This window comes from Staurois parvus, unplaced genomic scaffold (genome assembly GCF_062004578.1).
Source record: "Staurois parvus isolate SC_StPar_1 unplaced genomic scaffold, SC_StPar_1.0 ptg000562l, whole genome shotgun sequence".
Classification (NCBI taxonomy): domain Eukaryota; kingdom Metazoa; phylum Chordata; class Amphibia; order Anura; family Ranidae; genus Staurois; species Staurois parvus.
The window spans coordinates 9948608-9973886 of record NW_028318358.1 but is presented as its reverse complement, the minus strand read 5'-3'; the positions used below and the strand labels follow the sequence as shown (position 1 = coordinate 9973886).

Genomic DNA, 25279 nt, shown 5'->3' with positions numbered 1-25279 from the left:
TGTGGACTGCATCTAGTTGTCCTCCCATTACCACTGAAGGAAGTAAAAACAATCATCGGTTCAGTTTAGTCAAGACACAAATATAAAGAATACAATGATCACTGCAGCAGCTATAGCCACCGGCAGTGATCGGGCGAAAAAACCCTGACAGGCTGGCTGTAGAAATCGATCAATATATCAACTTAGGTACAATCAGCTTGCCCATAGATGGTTTGGAATTCTTCTGTTCCTTCTTAACTGGCCAAATTGTAATCCGTCTGGCTAGTTTAAAGTAGTTGTAATCCTCAGACATGAAATATGAACAAAGCATATCCCTCTATATTGTGTACTTGCCTCAATTAACCACTTGCCATCTGCCCTATAGCAGAAGTACTGCTACAGGGCAGCACAGCAACACAAAATCACGTATATACTGTATACATAATTTGCATTCCCAGAGTTGAGGGCGTGTGCATGCTGTCCTACCCGCACCGCTGTTGGTGGCTGGGGATATCAATGACTGGGTCCTGGCCAGCAATTCCTGTCCGAAACTCGGAAATCTTTGACAATGCTGACAAGGGGAGAGACCTGTGTGTAAACAACAAAGGCTTCTCTCCTGTCAGCATGGGCATGCTGCTTTGTATCTCTCTGCCCAGCAGATACAAAGCAACATGTCTCCCAAGTAAAACACAACACAGCACACAGTTAACCCTTTGATTGCCCCAAATGTTAAACCCTTCCTGCCCAGTGCCATTAGTTCAGTGTCAGTGCTTTTTATTAGCACTGAACATTGTATCAGTGTCGCTGGGGATGTCAGTGGCAGTTAGTCAGTTCCCCCCCAGTGTCAGAATGCCCGCTTCAGTCCCGCTATAAGTCGCTGATCGCTGCCATTACTAGTATAATAAAAATAAAAATTCCAGTATATATACCACCATTTGTAGACGCTATAACTTTCATGGAAACCAATTAATATACAATTATCAAGCTTTTTTTGCAAAGATGTGTAGCAGAATACATTTTGTCCTAAATTTATGACAAAATTAGATTTTTTTAAATTTTTTATTGGATGTTTTATAGCAAAATGTCAATATTTTGTTTCAAAATGTCTTTTTTTTGTTTATAGCAAAAAAGATAAAAAACGCAGAGGCGATCAAATACCACCGAAAGAAAGCTCTATTTGTGGTAAAAAAGGACATATATTTCATGTATGTACCGTGCTGCATGACTGCGCAATTGTCAAAGTAATGCAGCACCGTATCGCAAAAAATGGCCTGGTCAGGAAGGGGGGTAAATCATATGGAGGGCAAGTGGCTAAGCGCAATAAGTGCCATATCTGTCTGCTACTTCATTCCTTGCTATCAGCATGAATCACTTCTGACAAGTTTCTCTGACACAGGGGAGGGATCTCCAGCACACAGCCTGTGACTTACAGCCTTAGCTCTGTTCCTGTGTGCTGCGTGAAGGGTGGTGTGTCCCTCACCTCCAGTTAGTTCTCAGAGCTCTCCTCAATGAACTCTGCAGTGTGTAATATCAGCTCTCTACCCCCTGCTTTCTGAAAGCTCATACAAGCTGTGTAAATTCTGCACTGTAGAGAAGGAATGGCTGCAGATAAACAGGTACAACTTATGTAGGAGGAATTGTTTCCTCTCTATGTATCACCTGAGCCCAGTCACTTCACTGGGTATATATAAGGGTTTACAACTAGTATAAGTTGCTGAAAAGGTGATTTATGTCAATTTCACAGCCTATGTCAGTTATAAAATAGGTATGTCAGTTTGTTTTTTTCAAAACGCAGAATCTAAGTTCTAAACCAATCAAAGTGAGGGGAATTTGTCTTTTGTACAGATGGAAAATTTACCCTCACTTCTGGTTCTGGTGACAACTGTAAAATGTTGGAATTCCCAGCACTTTCTGTCTTGGTGGCAACAGACACATAGAGTAGGTAAATTTCCCCATGACAGGGAACCTAATGCTTCTCTACTCTATACAAAGTTAAAAAAACAAGTTGGCTATTCTTAAAATTTATCAAGATAGTTACTAAAATATATTTCAATAAATGGTACAAATCCATCCACAACACTACCTCCAGCTACATCACCAACTTCATCTAAAGATATTGACAAATCGTCCTCTCTGCTCCTCCTAAGACATCTTGCTCTTTAGCTCCCATGTTACCTCCTCCTATACTCGCCTCCAGGACTTCTCCAGAACCTCTCCTATCCTCTGGAACTCCCTAACCCAGCGTGACAGGTCAGCTCCTACCTTGTCCGCCTTTAGGCAATCCTTGAAAACTAATTTATTCAGGGAAGCCTACCCCACCACCACCTAAGAACTGTACTTGAGTCACCTCCATCAGATCATCCCCTGCAGCTATTACATATTATACCACCTCCTGAGCAGAGCTCTCCTATTCCTTCTGTATTGAACTGTACTGTAATTGTACTGCACTACGCAAACTGTTGGCGCTATATAAATCCTGTACTATAATAATTGTAAAGTTACCAGGGAAATGAATCCGCACCTCTGCAACCCTGCTTCCACAAAAGCAGCATGTCACAAGATCCATAAGGAAATCATTAATTTACGGGCTGCCATTTGAAATCCCTTGTCAGACCAGCTCACATTGATGTATATACCAGTGTACGGAGTACAAAACCTGAACATGGGCAATGAAAAAAGAAGGTTATGATAAGTCTTTCTGAGAAAGCCACAGGATGCCCTTATCCTACAGTGTCTGGCACCAGAACTAAAGAAGAAAAAAGGGGCGCACAAGCCTTCTGCATTACCGGCAATCAGCATTCTCATTAGGATCTGTGTTCAACATTTACGAACTGAAAGCTGCAAATGCTTTGTCAAAGCTTGCTGTTCACACTGCTCTTATACAAGTTGAAATCCATGTGAAAACATTCCTTGCTGTTTGCTCATTCTGCCACTGTTCTGCCTGAGTCCAGCCTCCACCACCTCTACAAACTACCTTTACAGGGGCGGACTGATCATTTGGAAACTCGGGCACTGCCCGAGGGCCCGGGGTCAGTAGGGGGCCCCATGAGATGCCCTGGTATCTTTTTCATAGGCTTTTTTGAGTTTGGGCAAGGACACAGGGGCCCCATGGTCCCATATTGCCCGGGAGCCCCATGAGTTGTCAGTCCGCCCCTGTACCTCTATGTTTGCTACACTTTCTTTGACACATGTAGGGCCAGTCCTGGACCAATGGAGGGTTGCTGGAGAAAACTGAGACCCATAACTTTGCAGTTTCTTGTTTATTTGTGACTCTTAAGGCAATGTCCATTGAAGCCTTCATTACTGTAATGCAATACGGAATCATTTCAAAATTCACAAACATGAACATACTATGTGAATCACAGGGGGTGATGCAGTATAAATGTCCATTGGAATAATCCCATTCTTGAATTACTGCTATTCATTCTGGTCTTCTCTAATGAAGCATTTACATGTTTAAATTGATCATTTTTGCAAGAATCTAAATAACAAATACTGAATAGAAATCTATCATCTATTTACAGTTCATCAAGTCTGTTGGGTTCTTTTCTTAATGCTTGCGGTATGTGAATACTGCTATAGGTTCAAACTTGTCAATACAGCGAAACGGGGCAAAAGTTCAAAATATACTTGAAAAAGAACTCCAAAAATAGTACGCTGTTAGACAGGAATAGAACACGTGATAAGCCCTGTTTAACTGCATTTCCTATGTGACCAGCAGGTTATGAATACTGCACACATTTCTGTTTTTTACATCTTTTTTTCCTTTTTTAGTTGATTTGTTAATGCTGCTCTGCCCTCCATTCTGTTCCTTGTACTGCTGCACTATACATGGAATCCTCCCGCTGTACATCCATCCTGTCCTGCAGCATACTGCTCTGCTGTTGACCACACACATAAATGTTTGTTATACTCACTGCTTACCCAGCATCATATCACGATAAATGTATGCCACACATACCACATCTATTTCTTGGAAACCAGAATATAAGAGCAAAATATAAACAAATGTTCTCCATACTCGCTATGCGCTATTTAACCCCTTTAAAGCAGTAGTAAACTGTGGCCTTAAAAAAAAGAAAATCAAGGCATTAATTTACTAGTATGCATTGCTTACTAGCACATTATGAATTACTTACATTAGAACGAAGCCCTCCAGTGGAGTGCTGTCATCGCTGTCATCGCTGTCAGGGCTTCCATCTTCCCCCGGTCCTCCCTCTGGGTTCTATGTCTACAGTCCTTAGAATGGCTGAGCTGCAATGACATCACTCCTACGCATGCGCACAGCAGTCACAGTTTACGGCACAGAGCTCTGAAGGGACAGCACGAGTATGCCATCCCTTCAGAGAGCATGCGACGGTGACGTCACCAACTGCATCCTGTGTGAATATCTCCTAAAAGCCGCAAGTTTAGCAGATATTCACCGTACTCACAGGTAAGCCGTATCATAGGCTTACTTGTAGGTACAAGTTAACCACTTACCCCCGGAGGATTCCCCCCCCCCCCCCTTCCTGACCAGGCCATTTTTTGCAATACGGCTCTGTGTTACTTTAACTGACAATTGCGCGGTCATGCAAATGAAATTTATGTCCTTTTTTTCCTAGAAATAGAGCTTTCTTTTGGTGGTATTTGACCTCTGCGGTTTTTTTTTTTTGCACTATAAACAAAAAAAAAACTATTTTGAAAAAAAAATAAACAATATTTTTGACTTTTTGTTAGTAAACATATCCAGTAAAAAAAACTTTAAATCAAATTTCATCATAAATGTAAGACAAAATGTATTCTGCTACATGTCTTTGCTAAACAAAATCCCAATACGTGCAAATTAATTGGTTTACGCGAACGTTATAGCATCTACAAATGGTGGTATATACACTGGATTTTTTTTTTTTTATGCTAGTAAAGGCGGCGATCAGTGACTTATAGAGGGACTGCAGGACTGCGGTGGTCATTCTGACACTGGAGGGAACTGACTATGCCACTGACATCCCCAGTGACACTAATACAGTGATCAGTGCTAATAAAAAGCACTGTATGACACTGGGCAGGAAGGAGTTAACATCTGGGGCAATGAAAGGGTTAACTATGTGCTGTTTTACTAACTTTGCTTTGTGTGTTTTACTGTGTTTACATACAGACCTCTCCCCTGTCAGTGTTCCACGGCGATTGCTGGGTACCGGCAGGGAATCTCCAGCCAGGACCCGGTGATCAACAGCTGTAGCCGCCAATGGCGGCACAGGTAGGGCAGTGCGTGCAAAATAACGTGTGTGTGTGTATATATATATATATGTATATATATGTATATATATGTGTGTGTGTGTGTGATTTTGCACAGCCCTACCGCCCTGTAGCAGTAGTTCTGCTATAGGGTGGTAGGGGAGTGGTTAAAAAGCGGTTAAAACTGCTTTAACAAAAATTGTCCACCTCCACCCTGCTCAATGGGGTTGATTTACTAAAACTGTAGAGTGCAAAGATCTGGTGCAGCCGTGCATGGTGGCCAATCAGCTTCTAACTTCAGCATGTTCAATTAAGCTTTGACAATAAAACCTGGAAGCTGATTGGTTTCTATGCAGAACTTCAGGGGGAGTTCAGCTTTTAGACTGGGTGTGCCCAAGTAAATAAGTTACCAATATAAGGAGACATAGACAAATAAAAATGAATGCTTGATCAAATCTCAGCAAGGAGTCACATATGGGCACAAAAAAACACAAGTTTGTTCAAACTGCTACACTAGCAAGGTTCACTAGCCAGTCATGTTTTGATGGTGAAGCTGTAATGTGTGTGTGTGGGGGGGGGGGGGGGACATTTTAAAATTCCCTTCCATTGCCAATGTCCTTGAGGTGATAGAATTTAAACATTTTTTAGGATACCACAGCTTTAGATGTTCATCACCCAGTCCCGGAACCTGCATCATGAACCTCTCAAAAAAGCCTATGAAAAAGGTACCAGGGGCATCTCATGGGGCCCCCTACTGACCCCGGGGCCTCGGGCAATGCCCAAGTTTCCAAATGGTCAGTCCGCCCTTGCTTGTCACTAACTTAGGCATACCACTCACTTGTCCATGGAACATGTGAAAGGGCAGGGACTAACTTTTGTAAAAACGGCATATCAAAACAATCACCAAGTCTAGAGGTCCAGGCAGTTGAGGTCATGTGCCTTTTGCAGATGCTCCACCATGGCCCCCAGGCACCCTATTTCGTCAGTATGAACCACAATTAAATTAAGCAGCAATATGGAGTCTTTAGACGTTGCAGGGGCAAGAGCTCAGCTTTTACGTTAATCTATCAATTTGGATATACCTTCAGTGGACTGTACCCATAGATCTACTGAGTGCTCATGGATCTTTTCATCATGCTTTCTGTTTAAGGCTTCATGCACACTGGGCTTAAAAAATGCCAGTTCTTTTGGCAGAAACAAAATGCTTATATAGAGAGTTTTTGTACAGGCATTTAGGACCATATAGCGTTTTTTTCTGCCAGAAAAAAAGGGGTTTTTTTTTTGCTTCTAAACATTGAGCTTAAAATACGCCTCTAAACGTCCTAATGTGCATGGACACATGGGAGTTTATTTACTAAAGCTGGAGAGTCCAAAATCAGACTCCCTTCTGCATAGAAACCAATCAGCTTCCAGGTTTCATTGCCAAAGCTTCATTGAACAAGCTGAGGTTAGAAGCTGATTGGTTTCTATGCAGAAGGGAGTCTGATTTTGGACTCTCCAGCTTTAGTAAATAAACCCCATAGGATAACATTGAGTGGCTTCTATAGGCAAAATGCAAAACTCCTGTAGAGGCAGAGTTTTTTAAGCCCAGTGTGCATGGACCCTAAGCTACCAAAATTTGTGATGGGTTTATTTAAAGTAAACTCTTTTAAAAAGTTAATTGACTGAGCACAAGTGATTGTAATCAGAAATCTAGATCAGAAGCAGAGAATTTTGCACTTTTTGAAGTACAAAGTTAAAAAAACAAAATGTAGGCACATCAGCTACCTGGGATTTGTCCAACACTACTAAAGGGAATAAGTGTACCTTTGTTGGCGGTAAGATGATGTCCTAGGAAGGTATTATACAATCATTACAACATATCATTATAATTTAATTGTCCCTTTGGGTAATTTGTCACTGTTTAATACTAGGGCTATTTTCTTATATCTTGTTATTTTTGTGTGTGTAGTAACATCTAAGTATTTAGTATGCAACACCATAGTTCAGTACTGTCTGGCAGTTTACCACTAACTACAGCTGTACTCAAAAGTTTGCACACCCTAGCAGAAATCATGACATTTTGGCATTGATATTGAAAATATGACTGATCATGCCAAAAAATTGTCTTTTATTTAAGGAAACTGATTACATTATCACATTATTATTATTATACAGGATTTACATAGCTCCAACAGTTTGCTCAGCGCTTTACAATATAACGGGAGACAATACAGCAACAATACAGTTCAATACAAGAGGGTTAGGAGGGCCCTGCTCCTTGGAGCTTACAATCACATAGTTGTTTGGCTCCTTTATAAATCATAATGGTAACAAAAAAATCACCCAAATTGCCTTGATCAAAAGTTTACACAACCTGGAATGTTTGGTCTTGGTACCGACACACAAGGTAACACAAACAGGGTAAAACAGCAATAAATGTAAATTTCCCACATCTGTGGCTTTTTAAATTGCAATTAGTGTTTGTGTATAAATAATCAATGAGTTTGTTAGCTCTCATGTGAATGCACCGAGCAGGCTGGATACTGAGCCATGGGAAGCAGAAAAGAACTGTCAAAAGATCTGCGTAACAAGGTAATGGAACTTTATAAAGATGGAAAAGAATATAAAAAGATGTCCAAAGCCTTAAATATGCCAGTCAATACTGTTCAATCACTTATTAAGATGTGGAAAAGTTGGGGAACTCTTGATATCATGCCATGGTCAGGTATACCAAGAAAAGAATGCAGTCACAACTGCCAAAAGAATTGTTCAGGATACAAAGCAAAACACACAGGTAACCTTCTGAGAAATACAGGCTGCTCTGGAAAATGACGGTGTGGTTGTTTTTAAGGAGCACAATATGATGATACTTGAACAAAAATGAGCTGCATAGTTGAGTTGCCAGAAAGAAGCCTGAACTGTGCCAATGCCACAAAAAAGCCTGGTGATGCACTTCAAGGTGTTGTCGGGCATATTGTAACTGGGCTTTTCTGTGGCATTGGCACAGTAAAAGCTTCTTTCTGGCAACTCGAACATGCAGCACATTTTTGTTAGTATCATCGTATTGTGCTCCTGAAAAACAACCACACGGTCTTTTTCCAGTCAGCCTGTATTTCTCCTGAGGTTACCTGTGAGGTTTTTTTTGTATCCCAAACAATTCTTCTGGCAGTTGTGGCTGCAATCTTTTTTTGGTCTACCTGACTCTGGTTTGGTATCAAAAGATCTCCGAATTTTGCACTTCTTAATAAGTGACTGGAAAGTACCTACTGGGATATTCAGGGCTTTGGGTTGCTTTTTATATCCTTTTCCATCTGTATAAAGTTCCATTACCTTGCTATGCAGGTCTTTTGGCAGTTTTTTTCTGCTCCCCATGGCTCAGTATCCATCCTGTTCAGTGCATTCACATGAGAGCTAACAAACTCATTGACTATTTATACACTGCACTAATTGCAATTTAAAAAGCCACAGATGTGGGAAATTAACCTTTAATTGCCATTTTAACCTGTGTGTCACTTTGTGTGTCTGTACCAAGGCCAAACATTCCAGGGTATGGAAACTTTTGATCAGGGCTGTTTGAGTGATTTCTGTTATCATTGTGATTTAAAGAGGAGTCAAACAACTATGTTATATTAAACGGCTTCATATGGTCACTTTCCTTAAATAAAGGACAGTTGTTTTGCATGATCAGTCATATTTTCAATATCAATGTGAAAAATTTCAGCCAGGTTATGCAAACTTTTTAGCACAGCTGTATATCTATACTAAATATTAAAAAAGAGAAGATTTTTCCCTTTGGCCATAGAGTGGGGTAGATTTACTAAAACTGGTGAACTCAGAATCTGGTGCATCTGTGTATAGTAGCCAATCAGCTTCTAACTTCAGCTTATTCACTTAAGCTTTGGCAACAAAACCTGGAAGCTGATTATTTTCAATGCAGAGTTGCATCATATTTTGCATTCTCCAGTTTTAGTAAATAACCCCCAGTATGTTTGCTACTTGGGCTCTCAATATATGTGTCCCACTTGTAAAGGCCACTATTGATGTTATAGGAAAAAAATATCCATAAATAGTATTATTATTATGTAGAGCCGACACAATCTGTAGCTCTACCCAAAAGCTTCAAAACACATCATCATATTCCAATTTGAATTGGCAATTGTATGAAGTTGTAAAGCAGTGGTTCTCAACCTTCCTAATGCCGTGACCCTTTAATACAGTTCCTCATGTTATGGTGACCCCCCAACCATAAAATTATTTACCCAGTAATTATAATTCATGAGTGTCGTTTTACCTCCAATACTGCTGCTTTCAACACAGTAGCTGCTTTTAACAGAGTAGCTGCTTTCAACACAGCAGCTGCTTTCTACACAGTAGCTGCTCTTTACACATCGGAAATATGTGTTTTCTGATGGTCTTAGGGGACCCCTGTGAAAGGGTCGTTCGACCCCCAAAGGGGTCGCGACCCACAGGTTGAGAACCACTGCTGTAAAGGGTTTCCTTGAATGCACAACACCAGTTTTCACAGTTATAAAAAACTGAGATATGAGCAACAGCCACTGAGAATACTCAAATACAAATACACAAATGTATATTGTAGTTTGGGATCACTAGTGTTTCAGTATTATACAGTATATGGTGCTGTCTACGGATAACAATTGACTTCTGTGCAAAATACACCACTGGGGTTCATATGCAAAAGCGCATTAGAAATTTTACAATATTCTGACTGCTATCAATTGGATTTGATGTTACAAATTTATACTGCCTATAACTACTTCTCTTCATGCCACCTTACTATAATATATGCAGGATGCCTTTTAATTAGACCCCCTATAGATTTTTTTTTTTTTTGCAGGCTCATATAATAAGGCAGTTCTAAAGGCTATGGTGATGTACAACCTCAGAAAGTCCCAGTAACTAGTCAGATTTTCCTATCCAGTAGTAAAAACTGTTAAAGATGTGCACAATATACATAGAGTTTGTGTATGAGTGTAAGACTTTTACTGTGATTAAGCAAGATTTCCTAGAAGTTTATGTACTCTATGCTTTTATTTGTATAGTTAGATTGGTCCAGCTTGGACCACCAAGGGTGGAAGAAAAGACAATTGCTCAGTTCACAGTCAGTGTTGATTGAGGAATCCCTCCTGCAGTGCTATTGTGTTCTGCTGGTGGGGAGCCAGTGGCACCAATAGTTCGGGGAAAAACTCAACAGGCTGCTTGTACACAAATCACTCTAAAGCTTAGTCTACACCTTCACCCTAACTTTATCTTTAACCCTAAAAATGAAGTCTTAACTTTTTTTTTTTTTTTTTTTTTTTAGATTGTTTTACCTAAAGTATAACTAAAGGCATATTTTTGTTTTGGATAGAGTGGAGATGGGTTAGAACCCCTGTCAGGTCTTTATTGCTCTATGTGCCTCTTCACCCTCTCTGTTTGTCCTGTGTACCGTTATCATTGAAAGTGATAGTAAAAGAAAATCCCAAATTTTGGGTTGACACCAGAACTGTAATGGAGGAGAAAGTTTCCAATGGGGACACTAATTCTGGTGAACTGGTTGAAACCCCAGGATTTCTCACTTTAGAGGGATTTCCTATGACTTCCTGTTCTGGCTATGTGACAGGAAGTGAAGGGAAATCTCCCCAAAAGGACACAGATGGCAAAAAAAAAAAAACCTGACAGGGAATAACTTTGCTTTTAGTTATACTTTAGCATTCTGTTTAAACATAGTGTATTATTACTGCTTGGACAGGGGTATGCCCTGAAAGCTTGTCCTGAAAATTTGAATGTTAGTGCAAATAAAAAAAGTATTACAGAGATTAGTCATTGTTTTTGTGTACCCTTAAACATAGCCTAAACCTAACCCCTAAACCTAAGCTTTACCCAATCCCTACCCATACACTGAAGGGCCCATTCACACCTGTGTGTTTAACACAAGTTAACCATTGTTTTAAATGCCAAGTCCATTTTTGGCAAAAAGGTACAAAATGTACCAACACTGATCCCATGATTAAGGTGCATTTACTACTTTTTTGCAATGAAGCCTACAGAGTATTGCACCCATGATCAGTGCATGGTAGGTGCAATGATTTAGGCTTGTACAGGGGTACAGACCTGACTATAGGAAGTGCTGATAAAGTACAGAGCAGCAAGAGAGAGGAGCTGTGCTCTAAGTAGTTCCTCTGCAGTGGTTGCAGGTAGGGCGTGTGGAAACTTCCATTCATGGTCCCTGGACCTTGATGATGAGCTGTGTAGGTGGGCTAGTCATGCTAAATTTAACATATCAGAAGATTCCCCAGGAACAGTGGCGGACTGACCATTTGGAAACTCGGGCACTGCCTGAGGGCCCGCGGTCAGTAGGGGGCCCCATAAGATGCCCCTGGCACCTTTTTCATATGCTTTTTTGAGTTTGGGCAAGGACACAGGGGCCCCATGATCCCCTATTGCCCATGGGCCCCATGAGTTGTCAGTCCGCCCCTGTCCAGGAAGATGCACTCCACGATTCAGGTAAGTAGGTGGTGTGGTTTTTGGGGATAGGATATAATATACGACCAGTTTCATGTTACACCCTAAATACAGGTGTAATATGAAACATGGCCCAAAAGGTGGAGTTAGCCTTTAAATGTTGTGATTTCACAGCTGTGCGATGTGGTTATCTGCCCTGCCTGTTTTTATATGCAGTGCTGCGTGTTAGAGCGCCTATTGACAATAATGGCATTAAAAACATATGATTGTTAGTAATGCAATTTTTTTTATATGAGATCTACCAGCCATAGTAATAATAATAATAATACTTTAATAATAAATATAACCAAATATTAAATATAACCTAATTTAAACTTTAGCTAGTTAGAGAGCTGAAGCCTACACCTGACTGGTGGCCATGTCTCATTTTTCTTAGGAAACCTGTGCACGGCAATTCTGGAACTGTTGCAATTGCAATAAAAGCAGCATCTCCAATAAATTCCAGACACATTCAATCCTATTCCAGCTGAAGTCTCATGGCAAAAATGTATGCCGAAATATAAATATGCAGACAATACATACTTTCTGGACAAAATAAACTATTCCCATATGTTAGACTGTATATTTAAAACAAAGTTAAATCAGCTTAAATATGCTTACATAATCCACTATGAAAAGACATGGGTGTAGATAAAAGCTTTCACGTGCAAGCCTATTTTATATATGCCTAACTATAAAATTATTATCTGTTTTACTGTTTTTATAGAACAATGCAGGCATCACCACTCTGGAACAATTTAGATCAGTGTTAACACAGATATCTATAATTAATTCACAAATAAAAAGAAAGACAAACCTGATAATGGCCACTCTCTGGCAACAGAATGTTTTGTCTATGCAGCCTGACGCTGTTGTTTGAATCAGATATTACATACAAATGAGTATAATTCATTACTTTTTATTTTGTATTACCTTCTTTTATATTTATGACTTTTTATTTTTAGATTTATGACCTTAGTGTTTGTACCTGTTCTGCAGCCCTGATGAAGGGGTAGTGTGTTTGACCCCTGAAACGTGCTGGCTCTATTTTGCTATAAATCAATTTTATCATTAAATTGCCTTGGACTCTTGGATGTTTGGTTGGTACTGTCATTGGATTGTATGTGTGCGGAGTCTCATCTCTGGTTCCTTTCCCTTTTTCCTGAGGGTGGTCCTGTTTTGTAGAGTACTGCTGAACCAGTGCCAGTGTGCCCAGTGACAATTTCAGTGACCTTAAAACATCTGAATCCCACGCCACATTTGTTCCTGTGTTTGGACTGTTGCTTGGGTATCCTCACATACACTGTACAGCTTTCTAACCCAAAAACTTTCAGGCTGGATTCATTAGTGTATGTGAACCCAAATTAATTTTTATAAGTTTCTTACCTGAAAAGTCTGCTAGTAACAGTGCTTCCTGTTGCAAGTTGATAACGATGAGCCACTGCCTCTCCAATAGCAGCAGTGTTCTCATACTGTCACAAAAACCCCTTCCTTTGGCTGTTGGGCTACATATCAAGCCTATGAAAAAAGCAGCCAAGCAAAAGAGCCCAAACGGCATGCTGACACTGCTGCTACTATCTGAGAGTCAATATCCCAGTGTTGTCAGCCTATACAAGGAAGTGCTGTTACGGACAAAATCTCCAGCTAAGAAACTTTGCAACATATTCACAAAAAAGTATTTGCTTAGAAAAACTTTACACAATGCGGCATAGTGACAAACTGAAAAATAGATTCTGGGTTTACATACACTGAATGTTGTGTTTTTAATGCATGCAATATGATGTGCTGACATGTTTTAACATGCATTAACATACTTTGCTGTCTTTTTCTGCATGCTCCTTACCTGTTGCCCCAATCCTCCTCTTCTTAGGTTCCCAGCTGGCACGTCTAGCTACTCCTCTTCTCGGTGTGCCACCATAGGAAGCCTCTTCCTATGGTGACACACCTGCGAGCTCAATCCCAAGCCATGCTGCCTGCGTCCATAGACACAGAAAGCGCAGCTCTGCCCCACCGCCTTGTTACAGGATTTGATTGACAGCAGCAGCCAATGGCTCCTGCTGCCTGTGAAAACAGGAATAGCTGCTACAGACACAGTAGTCAAATTGAGTGAAGAGTCAGGTAAGTATGAAGGAAGGGAGTGACAGGGCAATACTGTTACCTAAACATTTTTTACCCTAATGCAGGGAATTAAGGTGAAAAATGTTTAGGCTTTAGAACTGCTTTAATTTTCATGGAAATGCATATTGATAGACTTATTTATACCGGCGGTGCTTTCATATAATGTACTGCATTGCTGCACAAAGATATATATATAGTTATAGTTAGTCAGGCTGAAAAAAGACAAACATCCATCTAGTTCAACCATAAAGAAAAGAAAAGAAAGAAAAAAAAAGTTATAATCCTATATCCACAGTTGATCCAGAGGAAGGCAAAAAAAAACAGCAAAGCATGATCCAATTTTCTCCTGCAGGGAAAGAAATTCCTTCCAGATCCCCCGAGAGGCAATTGGATATTCCCTGGATCAACTTTACCTATAAATGTTAGTGTCCAGTTATATTCTGTGTATCTAAGAAGGAATCCAGGCCTTTTTGAAGCAATCCACTGAGCTGGCCAGAACCAACTCTTGAGGGAGTCTATTCCACAGCCCTTACTGTGAAGAAACCTTTCTGTATTTGGATTAAATTTCTTTTCCTCCAGACGTAAAGAGTGCCCCCTTGTCCTCTGTGATGACCTCAGGGTGAATAACTCTACAACGAGTTCACTATATGAACCACTGATGTATTTATACATGTTGATCATATCCCCCCTTAATCTCCTCTTCTCAAGAGAGAATAAATTCAGTTCCTCTAATCTTTCCTCATAGCTGATCTCCTCCATACCTCGTATCAGTATATAAACAGGCATGGCTCATCTGTAGGGCAATTCTATGCTTGAAGTGACCTTCCTGTGGTATCTGACTACGATATACCGCTGTGAACCACTATGTCGTGATGAACACAGTCTCACTGAATCCTAGGTATTTTTATGGGATAAAAATGGATTTCAACCTTTTAAAGTCATACTCCACCATAGGCAAACATTTGTGACACGTACTTTATATCATGAGCATGTTTAATAACCCAGAAAACCCAAGGAAAGGATGATTGCAAGCATTTTGGGAGACAATCACAACGAGAGGTTTGTAGGTTCATATTCTGCAATGAAAAAGCTATATTATCCAGCAAACCAGTTTAGCAATACCCTTTAATGATAATTCTTAGGTTGGGCTCCTTTTAATCCCAGTTGGCAAAGACTTTTACAACTTGAAATAAATGAATTATTTAAATAAAAAGTAAATATTTAGCGGTGCTGTGGTAGCAGTACTAGGCTGACCCGATGGCCGATTTTAATATGTAATGTTTTATATGTCGATGCAGTGAGCTCCTTTTATAAAATACAAAGTTTCCGATTTGTCCTACGTGAGAATTGTTGTGTCATTTATTGGATAACTATACAGACAGTAGAGCAAGCTTTTAAGGCACATTGGCCTCTTCTTCAGACAAAGAGATTGCCTAAAGAAGAGGCCAGAGTGCTTCCAAAGCATATACTACAGCCTATTTAGCTAGCCAATAGATGATATCACCATAAACCCAAACTTCTACTTCTGTCAATGGCTAACCCAGTACAACGCTCTGCTCGCGTCATATTACGATACACACTTTCACAAAATGGCAGCCAAAGTCCATAACTTTTTACTGTTCACTAGTGTATAGAGAACAGTTTGTGATTGCGGACTCCTGTGGCCATTTTGTGGGTGTCTAGCTGGACGAGTTCTCATGTTGAGGATCTGTTTAAGAGGCTATCTGATTCCTGCTTACATCAGGCAGCCGTGTATGTTCAGCCAACTCTTTTTTTTCTTTGGCTTAGATAGAATGGAGAATGACTAGAACCCCTGTCTTTACTGCTGTCTGGGGCTCTGTTAGAGAGCTTCCCCTGGTTTACTGTCCTGGGAAAAACTATTTTCACAGAATGTGTGGGAAAATCCCCAACATACAGACAGAAATTAAAGTGGTAGTAAACTCTTCATAGAAAGAAAGAAAGAAAGAAAGAAAGAAAGAAAGAAAGAAAGAAAGAAATAACCTGCCCCCCTGCAGGCTACCACATACTAGTACAATATGGCAGACTAGATTTCTGGCAGATCAACAGGCATTTTCTGTACTTGCAATTCTTGTAGAGACAGAACATGGGAATATTTGGATGTACAGCAGACGTATTGTATAATGATTTTTTTTTTAATTTTCAGATATACACTTTAACAGCTTTCCCACCACCCTATAGCAGAAGTACTACTACAGGGCGGCAGGGCTGCGCAAAATCACGTATATATACATGTGATTTGTATTTCCGGGTAGGGGGTGCGTGCGTGAGTTGCCCTACCCGCGCCGCTATTGACGACTAGGGATGTCAATTGCCAGGTCCTGGCTGGCGATTCCCCGCCGGCACTCTGCAATTGTCTGGAAAAGCTGACAGGGAAGAGACCTATGTACAAACAACACAGGTCTCTCTCCCGTCAGCAAGGACATGCTGTTTTGTATTTGTATGCACAGCAGAGAAATACAAAGCAACATGTCTCTGTAGTAAAACACAATACAGCACATAATGTAAAACACACACAGCACAGTTAACCCTTTGATCCCCCCAGATGTTAACCCCTTCCTGCCCAGTGTCATTAGTACAGTGTCAGTGCTTTTTATTAGCACTGATCACTGCATTAGTGTCACTGGGGATGTCAGTGGCAGTTACTAAGTTCCCACCCAGTGAATGCCCACAGCAGTCCCACTATAAGACGCTGATCGCCACCATTACTGATATAAAATAAATAAATATATAAAAATTCCAGTATAACAACCACCATTTGTAGATGCTATAACACATATTGGGATTTTTTTTTTAGCAAAGAGATGTAGCAGAATATATTTTGATGCAAATTTATGAAGAAATTTGATTTTTTTAATTTTTATTGGATATGTTTTATAGTAAAAAGTCAAAAATATTGTTTTTTTGTTTTTTTAAAATTGCCGGTCTTTTTTGTTTATAGCGTAAAAAGTAAAAAACGCAGAGGTGATCAAATACCACCAAAAGAAAACTCTATTTATGGGGAAAAAAGGACATACATTTCATTTATGTACAACATTGCATGACCGCGCAATTGTCAGCTAAATTAACACAGCGCCGTATCGCAAAAAATGTCCTGGTCAGGAAGGAGGGTAAATCCTCTGGAGGGTAAGTGGTTAAATTTCATTGTGCAGAAGATGATGGGTATAAATGTAAACAAAAGAAAATTAAAAACATGTTTTATTAACTGTATATTGTGAATGCTAACATTTAATTTACATACAGACTACATTTCTGGAAATGCCAGTGTATGGTTCTTGAAATCTAGCATCTGGACCGCTTTGTTTTATTGCTGGAGGGTTGAAGGGACATTTACATGTCTGCTGCGTAATAATGCACATGGATTAATGTGTGTTATTTGTGTGCAATAAGGCAGTTTCCGACCTACTAAGGCATTCCAAAATGAGACAACATTTTTGCCATAATGTAAGCTGTCGTGCGATGCAGCATTTTGCAACACATGTGCGTTGGGGTGGTATTCAAAGTGAATGGCACAGCAGTTTATCAGTGCATGCAATGTGTTCCTGAAACAAATAGATGTCAATTAGCCAAAGAGGCACAGATGATAAAACCAGCACAGGAGAATCTTTGGTGACACCAAATTTGGTCGATTAGCAAATCAGGACGTTTTCACCAAATTCTCGGCTGTGCATTCATCATTAAGCCCAAGGCTGGCATTCACATACAATGTTATGACTGAACTAATTGAACTGTATATTGTATGAGCGTACAGGAAGTAAAAAGAGATTTAGAATGCTGGACAGTTACCTAACAACAAACCTAACTAAACCACACACTTTGGATGAACAAATAACATACCAGCTTAGCATAAAACAAGAATTGTATCCAACAAAATAAAGACAAAATTAGCGTAAACAACTTCTAAACATACCATAAATCAGAGGTGACCTTGTATTTTGGCTTCCTCTATATCAGCACTTTTTGGGGACCGCAAATTTAAGCACAGCAGTGATTTAAAGCTTGAACATTGACAAATCAAACAATTATAGTAAAACTAAAGCCAAAAACTAGATCAATTTGGAAAGTTTGGGGAAGATATTAGAACCCCTGTTAAGTTTTTTTCTTGCTGTTTATGTCCCACTATGGAGATTCACCCTCCCATTTATGTCCATTTTGACTGGGACTGAAAACAAGGAAAAATCTAAATTTTAGGTTGTCACTTACACAGAAATAGAGAAAAAAATCATAGGGGAACCTTTTTTGGGTGGGAATTGTCTAGAAGTTATTCTTTACTCTAAGGTAGCTCATAGATGAGTCTTTTTTTTTTTTCATTCAATCAGCTGGTTAAACGAAAAAAAAAATTTGACTTGAATCCCCCATTCACACAGGTGGATGGGGGTTGATCCTCCATACTGAGCTATTGTATTTTGACAGCAGGGAGACTAAAGCTTAGTACACACGATCAGAAAATCGTAAAAAAAATACAGCTTTTGAAGCGATCATACAATAATCTGATAGTAAACAGCTTTCATCTGAAATTATTTGAAGGGACAAGCACAAAACTTTTTCTTGTATGATACCAGAATGTACAATTTTCATTTAATCAGTACAGTTTTCACCCGAAAATACAATACAAATACATTATAATACATGACATCACTTCCGAATCTTTATTCTTCCTACAAGAATTTTTGTAACTTTAGTAACTTTTTCATTATTGATATGAGAGTAGCATGCAAAAAAAAAAAAAAAAAAACCGACATTCATTTGTTCAATATTCAAATGGTGTGTATGGGGCTTTACCCACTATCAGAATACACTGATCATTGTTGCAGTCTAGAAAATCCGACAGGGTGGTCACACAGAAGTCGATTGCTAGATTGACTTCTGTACAACCGCTATGCCCATGCATGGACTTAAATTTGGCCAGTCTCTGCTGAACCAGTCGAATTCTGATTTACAGTACAGTCTGTATGACCAGCTTAAGGAGATTGCTCACTTTCTATAGAACTCCATAATTTTAACACTTTGTTTGTGGAATACAAAACTAAAAAAAAGTTCTGGCTTAAGACTGAAAAGCTATAGACAAGAATTTGGGAAACCCATTGTAATCTCTGCAGCATACCCTATTGGATCCCCGTAGTCCTAGCATTTAGCTTGTATGTTGCTGACATATATATATATATATATATATATATATATATATATATAGATGTCATTTTGTACCATCCAAAACAGCTCTAGAAACATAAAAGAGTGATGGTAGAAAAAAGTGGTCCATCAAATCTTCTCCATTTTTGTTTAAATTCATAGATTTTTTTAACTATGTTTGGCCCAAGCATGTTTGAATCCACCTACTGTTGACTGAATCACTACCTCTGCTGGGAGTTTATTCCAAGCATCAACTACTCTTTTGGTAGAATAATGCTTCTAGGATTCATTTTGAACTTTTCTTCTGCTAGTTTAAGGTCATATCTTGATCTTAGCTTCATATTGAAAATACTTCCCTACTGAACCTTATTCACCAACTTCATGTATTTAAAGGTTTCAAGCATGTCTCCCCTTTCGCTTCTTTCCTCTAGATTGTACATATTAAGTTCCTGAAATCTCTCCTGGTATGTTTTACCCTCAGACCTTCCACCATTTATGTTGCCCATCTTTGGACTTGCTCAGTCTTACCAATATATTTTTGTACATGAGCTTTACTAGGTATCCGAATGTTTTGCATGGGCTCATCTCACCTTTTTCAAAGGTTTCCACCTTGAAAAAAGTGGGCTGTGCGCCACTAAAATGTTGGGCACCTGGTAAAGCTGTTTTGAATGGTACAAACTGACTCCTCTTCAGGAGTTATTAGTGCCTTCTTCATTTTCAAGACTATACTGATCTTTTTCTGTAGTGCACCCAGGCATCTATCCCCTTATTGTGCACAGGGATCACTCTTCTATTCAAAACTATAAAGTGTATATATAAATCTATATAAAATGTATGTGTATATATATATATATATATATATATATATATACCAGAAAGCTTGGCGTTCAAGTGATACCCCGTATTGGATAAGTTAAGTTATTAAAGATGAAATTTTGAGTATAACCTAGATCTAAGTTATCCTGAAAGCTTGCAACTTTAAAGTACTACTAAACCCAGGACCCTGCATTCCCTGTATATTCAGTCTCCCACAGTACACTGAACAAGAAAATTATTTTAGTAAATATAAACGGCTAAATACCTTTTCTCATCAGCAGTATATAGCAGTCTTGTGACTTCTATCAGTGTCCAGCTGAGCACTAGATAAAACTTGTAGGAGGAGTTTTCATTCTGCTTTGACTATCCTATGAGGCTGCATAACCCCTGACCCTCTGTCTGGACAGTGCTGATTGGCCCTGTGCTGATCACATGCACCCTCCCAAAGGAAAAAAAAAACTCTCTAGCAATACACACTAAACTGTGCATGTGCAGAGTGACTCCTAGAGCTCTGTACTATCAGCAGATGGATTGGGGACTGTGGAAGAAGGGGAGGATCAGACAAGACAGGATCAAGCAGCCTTTTTACACAATTAACCCAGGTTTAATTACAGGATTAACCCCTTAGGTTCCACAGCGAGTATAATAAGCATGCTTTACTGAATATACAGACCGATTTTGCTGTTGTGGGTTTAGTAACACTTTAATAACTTCAGCTAGTCAATAAAGGGTATCAAACTCCAAACTTTTTGCAATAATCGATGGCTAACATGGTACAACACTTTACTTATTAGGAATTGAAAAGAAAATATGAAAGAAAGCCAAGTTCTACAGACAAAGTGAAAAGTTCCTTGATTTGCAGAACAGAGTTGTATCTATTGCTAAGAACTGGACTGGCAAATACAAAGAAAGCTTCCACATTCATAGCATCTAAAAGATCAGGAGCATGCAATATATAGGTATATTTGTGTACACGGGCTACCAGATTTATATACACATGTAAGCACAGTGTTCACCCAAAAGGAACATGAGTCAGCAGTGAGTACTACAGGTTTTTAAAAAATCATAATGTTCAGCCAGAGGAGCCACAAATTATTAATTTTTTTGCTTTGAAGCATCACCCCAGGACAGAGCAATCCAGCAACTCAATCACACACTCCCCACAACCTAAGTGTCTTCAACATAGAAACCAATGCTGTGGTTACTTAACCACATCACAGCGTCACTGCTCCGCTCTTCCCCAAACTCCCTCCCTTTACCATCATCCTCCCGCGGTACCGCACACAAAATCACAGAGCCGCAGTCAGAGACAGCTCCAGGGGGCAAGAGGCGGCGCAGGAAAAGGGTGATGTTTTTATTACCATGCTGCCAACCCCTCCTCTGAGTTCACCTCATCTCACCTCCTTTCCCCCCACACTCTTCTCTCCAAACTCCTTCCCCATTAAAATATGAAAGCATGAAGGAAAATAATGAATGGCACCAAAGACTCCTGCTGGCAAAGGAGGGGACTGCACCGCCAATTTACTTGCAGAATAAAAGTTCAGAGGTTAATAGGTAAATGTCGGCTACTCCATCGTGCTCACTTTTACCTGATCGTTTAACTCCATCAAATACATACTGTGCAGCTGTACAATTAGGTGCGGATTCAAACTTTTGGGCCAATGGTAATGGTTCCAGGAGAACAGGGCTTCACATACTTCACTCCAGCTGAAACTACTGCCTAGCAAGGCACTGCCAATAACTAATTTAGGTCAGCATGCTTACATTTCCACTTGAAATATAGTATACCTTGGGCTTTATGAGGAACTCTCTGTTTAGGATTACAGCACCCATTATTCTGCCTCTGGCTTATTATTGATACTGATACCTACACCATACAATCTGATTGTACAATCTACCACCAACTATGTGGTACAAGGGCCTGTCTGATGTGATTCTGAATTGAACTGGTTGTATAAGTATGTCCTCCTATTGCATAGATATGATAATTTTAAAGAAGATTATACAGAGATTGTACAATGAGATTGTATCGTGTATGGACGGTGTAGGTGTGCATTTTTTCCATTTATTATACTAACTGCCAAAAGCTAAACCTAGGTTTAATGTAATAGTTAACAAACAGTGCCTTACTGTACAACCCAATAAAGGTAGTCAGCAAGGAGCAACAGAGGAAAGACTGATGTAAACCTTGTCACTGCTGCCATCCGACTCTGGTGGGTAAAGTGTTAATAATACAATGTTATGCAAGCTGTAGGATTGGGCAACAAGAGGTGATGCGTACCAGTCCAAACAATCTTATGGTTAAACGGATAATTAAGGTAAATACCAAAGAGGAAATAAAATGTCTAAATATATATATACTTTAGGTTTTAAGCTGCCTTGAGCAGGGTCCTCCTAACCCTCATACCTTGATTTGCATTGTAACTGTACTGTCTACCTTGATTTTGTGTTTTTCGTTTATTTTTTATTTCTAGTTTGCGCTGTGCAAACTGTTAGCGCTATATAAATCCTGCATAATAATAGTAGTAATAAAAATTTAAAAATAAATAAATGAAAAAGATAAAATTAAAAAAAAAAAATATATATATATATATATATATATATATATATAGAAATACTTTGAAATTAAAAATTAAAAATCAGCAGCCTTCCAGGTAGGGAAAAGATCAAAGCCAGTTACTCTGCCAAACGAAGTGAAGAAAAAAAAAATGTTTTTGACTTGCAGTACAAAGTTGTATCTTGTGCTAAGACCTAGATTGACCAATTCAAAAGACACTTTGAAAGATCAAGGCTCCATGCTGCCGATGCCTACCAAAAAAAGTGATACCCATGCCAGTAATCCACCATTCACCAAAAGAAAACTGCTGAGCATTCCTGCACATGGAAAGGTAGAGTGCAGAGCAGTTAGACTAGAGCTACACGGGCGATCCTTGATTGTGCGATAAAATTACAAGTAATCAATCGCCAGCTATAGAACGCACTTCATCATATCCAGAGCTACACCAGCAATCTTTACATGATTAAAATCCCAATTGCCAGCTTTAGAACATGCTTAATAATAGCTAGTGCTTCATGCGCACCTTTTATTGACATGATCATAATGATGGTTGCTTAGTTCTCCAAATTAATCGCATTGCAGGTAGCCTAAGCAACTTTTTTTGTTGTTTTTATCCGATGACCACCTACCAGCAATTAATTGCTTTTAGTTGCTTTCGCATGCGATCATAAGAGAATTTAAATACAGAAAAGTAGTTTGAATTCTACAATCCCCTCTACTAAAGCGTCCAATCACCTGAGCAAAAATGGTGGAAATATCACATACAGTCATGAATACTAAAAATTGCTTTTTTTATATTCGTACCATCAAAAAAAATCGACCCCCTACAATCATGCATTTGAATCTCAAATGCCCCCAACCAGAGGACCAGGGGTGGACTGACAAATCATGGGGCTCCCGGGCAATAGGAGATCATGGGGCCCCTGTGTCCTTGCCCAAACTCAAAAAAGCCTATGAAAAAGGTACCAGGGGCATCTCATGGGGCCCCCTACTGACCCCGGGCCCTCGGGCAGTGCCCAAGTTTTCAAATGGTCAGTTCGCCCCTGCAGAGGACCCATCACTTAAGTCCTGGTAACCTTTGGATGTCACCGGAATACAATCCATTTGCGACAATTGTCCATACAGGGAACACATACGAGAAAATGTAAGTTGGCGATTATGTTATCAGCTGACATCCTTTCATTGTTGGTTTTGTGTTCATTACAAGAAACTTTTATGCAAACTTTAAAAAAAGTTTCCACAAAAAATGTATTGGAAGAGGGAAACATAGCCTGGAAAAGCTGAAAACGGAGAGGGAAGCGATGAAGAAAACGAAGAAAGGGGGGAAGAAAACAGGAATGTGAGCTGACGAGAAAGGAGACAAAGATCCAGAAGAGTAAAGTCAGCAAATGGAGAGGAAAAGAGTGAGAGGGAGCTGACAGCCGTGACCTCTGCCCTCTGTCAGACAACGTGTCAGAGTGTGCCCGGCTGGTGGTGTCACAGGGCATTGATGACCAGAGGGGCAGGAAAGAGCTGGGAGGAGAGGGACGTGCACGGGGCACCAGCCGGGTTCAATTAATGAAAGGGAAAAAAAGCTCTTCTAACTTCCTGAGATGAGAAATCTTCCCTCCTCCCTGTAAAGTCCCCTAAAGGAAAACAATAGGAGTCCTTCCCCCAGCACAGTGACTGGACGCTCACCTTGTCCAGCCGCAGTACACGGTGTCTCCTCCACACGTACCTGGCCGCCTCACCCAGCGCAGACACTCTATGTGTGTATCTGTGTGTGTGCTCTCGCCTCCTCTCCTACTTACACTACCAACTCATTACAATCTGCTATTCATAACCCGGGTCATGTGACTCCCACTCACAAAATATAAAGCACATTTTCTCTTTCTCCCTGAAAACCACAGAATGAATTTCAGTGGAAAGCACGGAAAATGTATTTCCCCCCCCCCCCCCCCCCCCTCTTCTGGCTGTGCCATTCCAGGCAATGTAATTTTAGTCATTATATGACCATCCTTCTGGAGAGGCCTGCAGAACATTCCTGTGTACACAAACACATGTGTGCGAGACGTCCAAGTCCTGGTGTGTGCGCGCCTCTGTGTCCAGTGCAAATGGACAGGAAAGTGCCGCTGACTATTAACCGTTCTAAATTCAGGGATCAGCCAAAAAAAAAGTGCGTTTTCATTTCCAACAAATTTCAGCAAAAATCGGGGGATTTCCGGGCTTTGTAGCGACGTGATTGGAGTCGTTGTGGATGGTGGTTTTTAGGGTTCCTGCAAACGGGCATATCATTTTACGCATAATCTTATTGGCAGTAAGATCCTACATAAAATCTTGTCCGTACGCTGAATGCATGGAGCGTTTATACAGCTAATTTACCCTACTGGCCCTATTCGTTGATAGGACGCAGGCAACTCCTGCCGCCCAGCGCTTTTCAGTGCAGGGAACTCCCATAAGGTAGATTTACACTGTATGCAGGTAAACATTAACACAAATGTTTCCACATGTGTAGCGTAAGGGCTCATTCACACATGAAGTAGGTAGGCGGTAAAACCAGGAAGTTAAGTCGCAGTTTTACTGCCTGCCTGAACAGCTCATGGCTGTACACATGCTGTGGCCTGATGCTGTGCTTCACTGCCCCAGCAAAACGTAAACAGCTTGTCACTTTCAGCGGGCGGTGCCGCCACCGAACGTGACTAATGCAGTTTTAAAGAGCCTCACTGAAATCGGAACCGTATGCAATGCACGCAATTGCAGCACATTATAGGGTTAAATCAGGCGGTCAAACACCCCTAAAAAGCAATCCGAACATGGATAGCTTTTCAATTGAGCAGCAGTACCCGCCACACCTGTGACTGAGCCCTAAAATATAGGACTACAGATGCAAGTTTTTCTATTTTTATTGCCCAGCTGAACGCAGTTTCAGATTACAGCCATTTGCGGAGCTGTGTGTATGGCTCCATAGAATACAATACTGCT

At 40.1% G+C, this 25279-nt stretch overlaps 1 protein-coding gene across 1 annotated transcript in view; it reads right to left on the bottom strand.

The window, feature by feature from the left end:
• The window catches only part of RARG (retinoic acid receptor gamma), a 263440-nt gene extending 239293 nt beyond the window's left edge, over positions 1–24147 (bottom strand). The window contains exon 1 of the mRNA XM_089691462.1: positions 23996–24147. The gene's annotated coding sequence lies outside the window, so the exon portion shown is untranslated. The remainder of the gene's footprint in view (positions 1–23995) is intronic.
• Positions 24148–25279: the final 1132 nt, after the last annotated feature.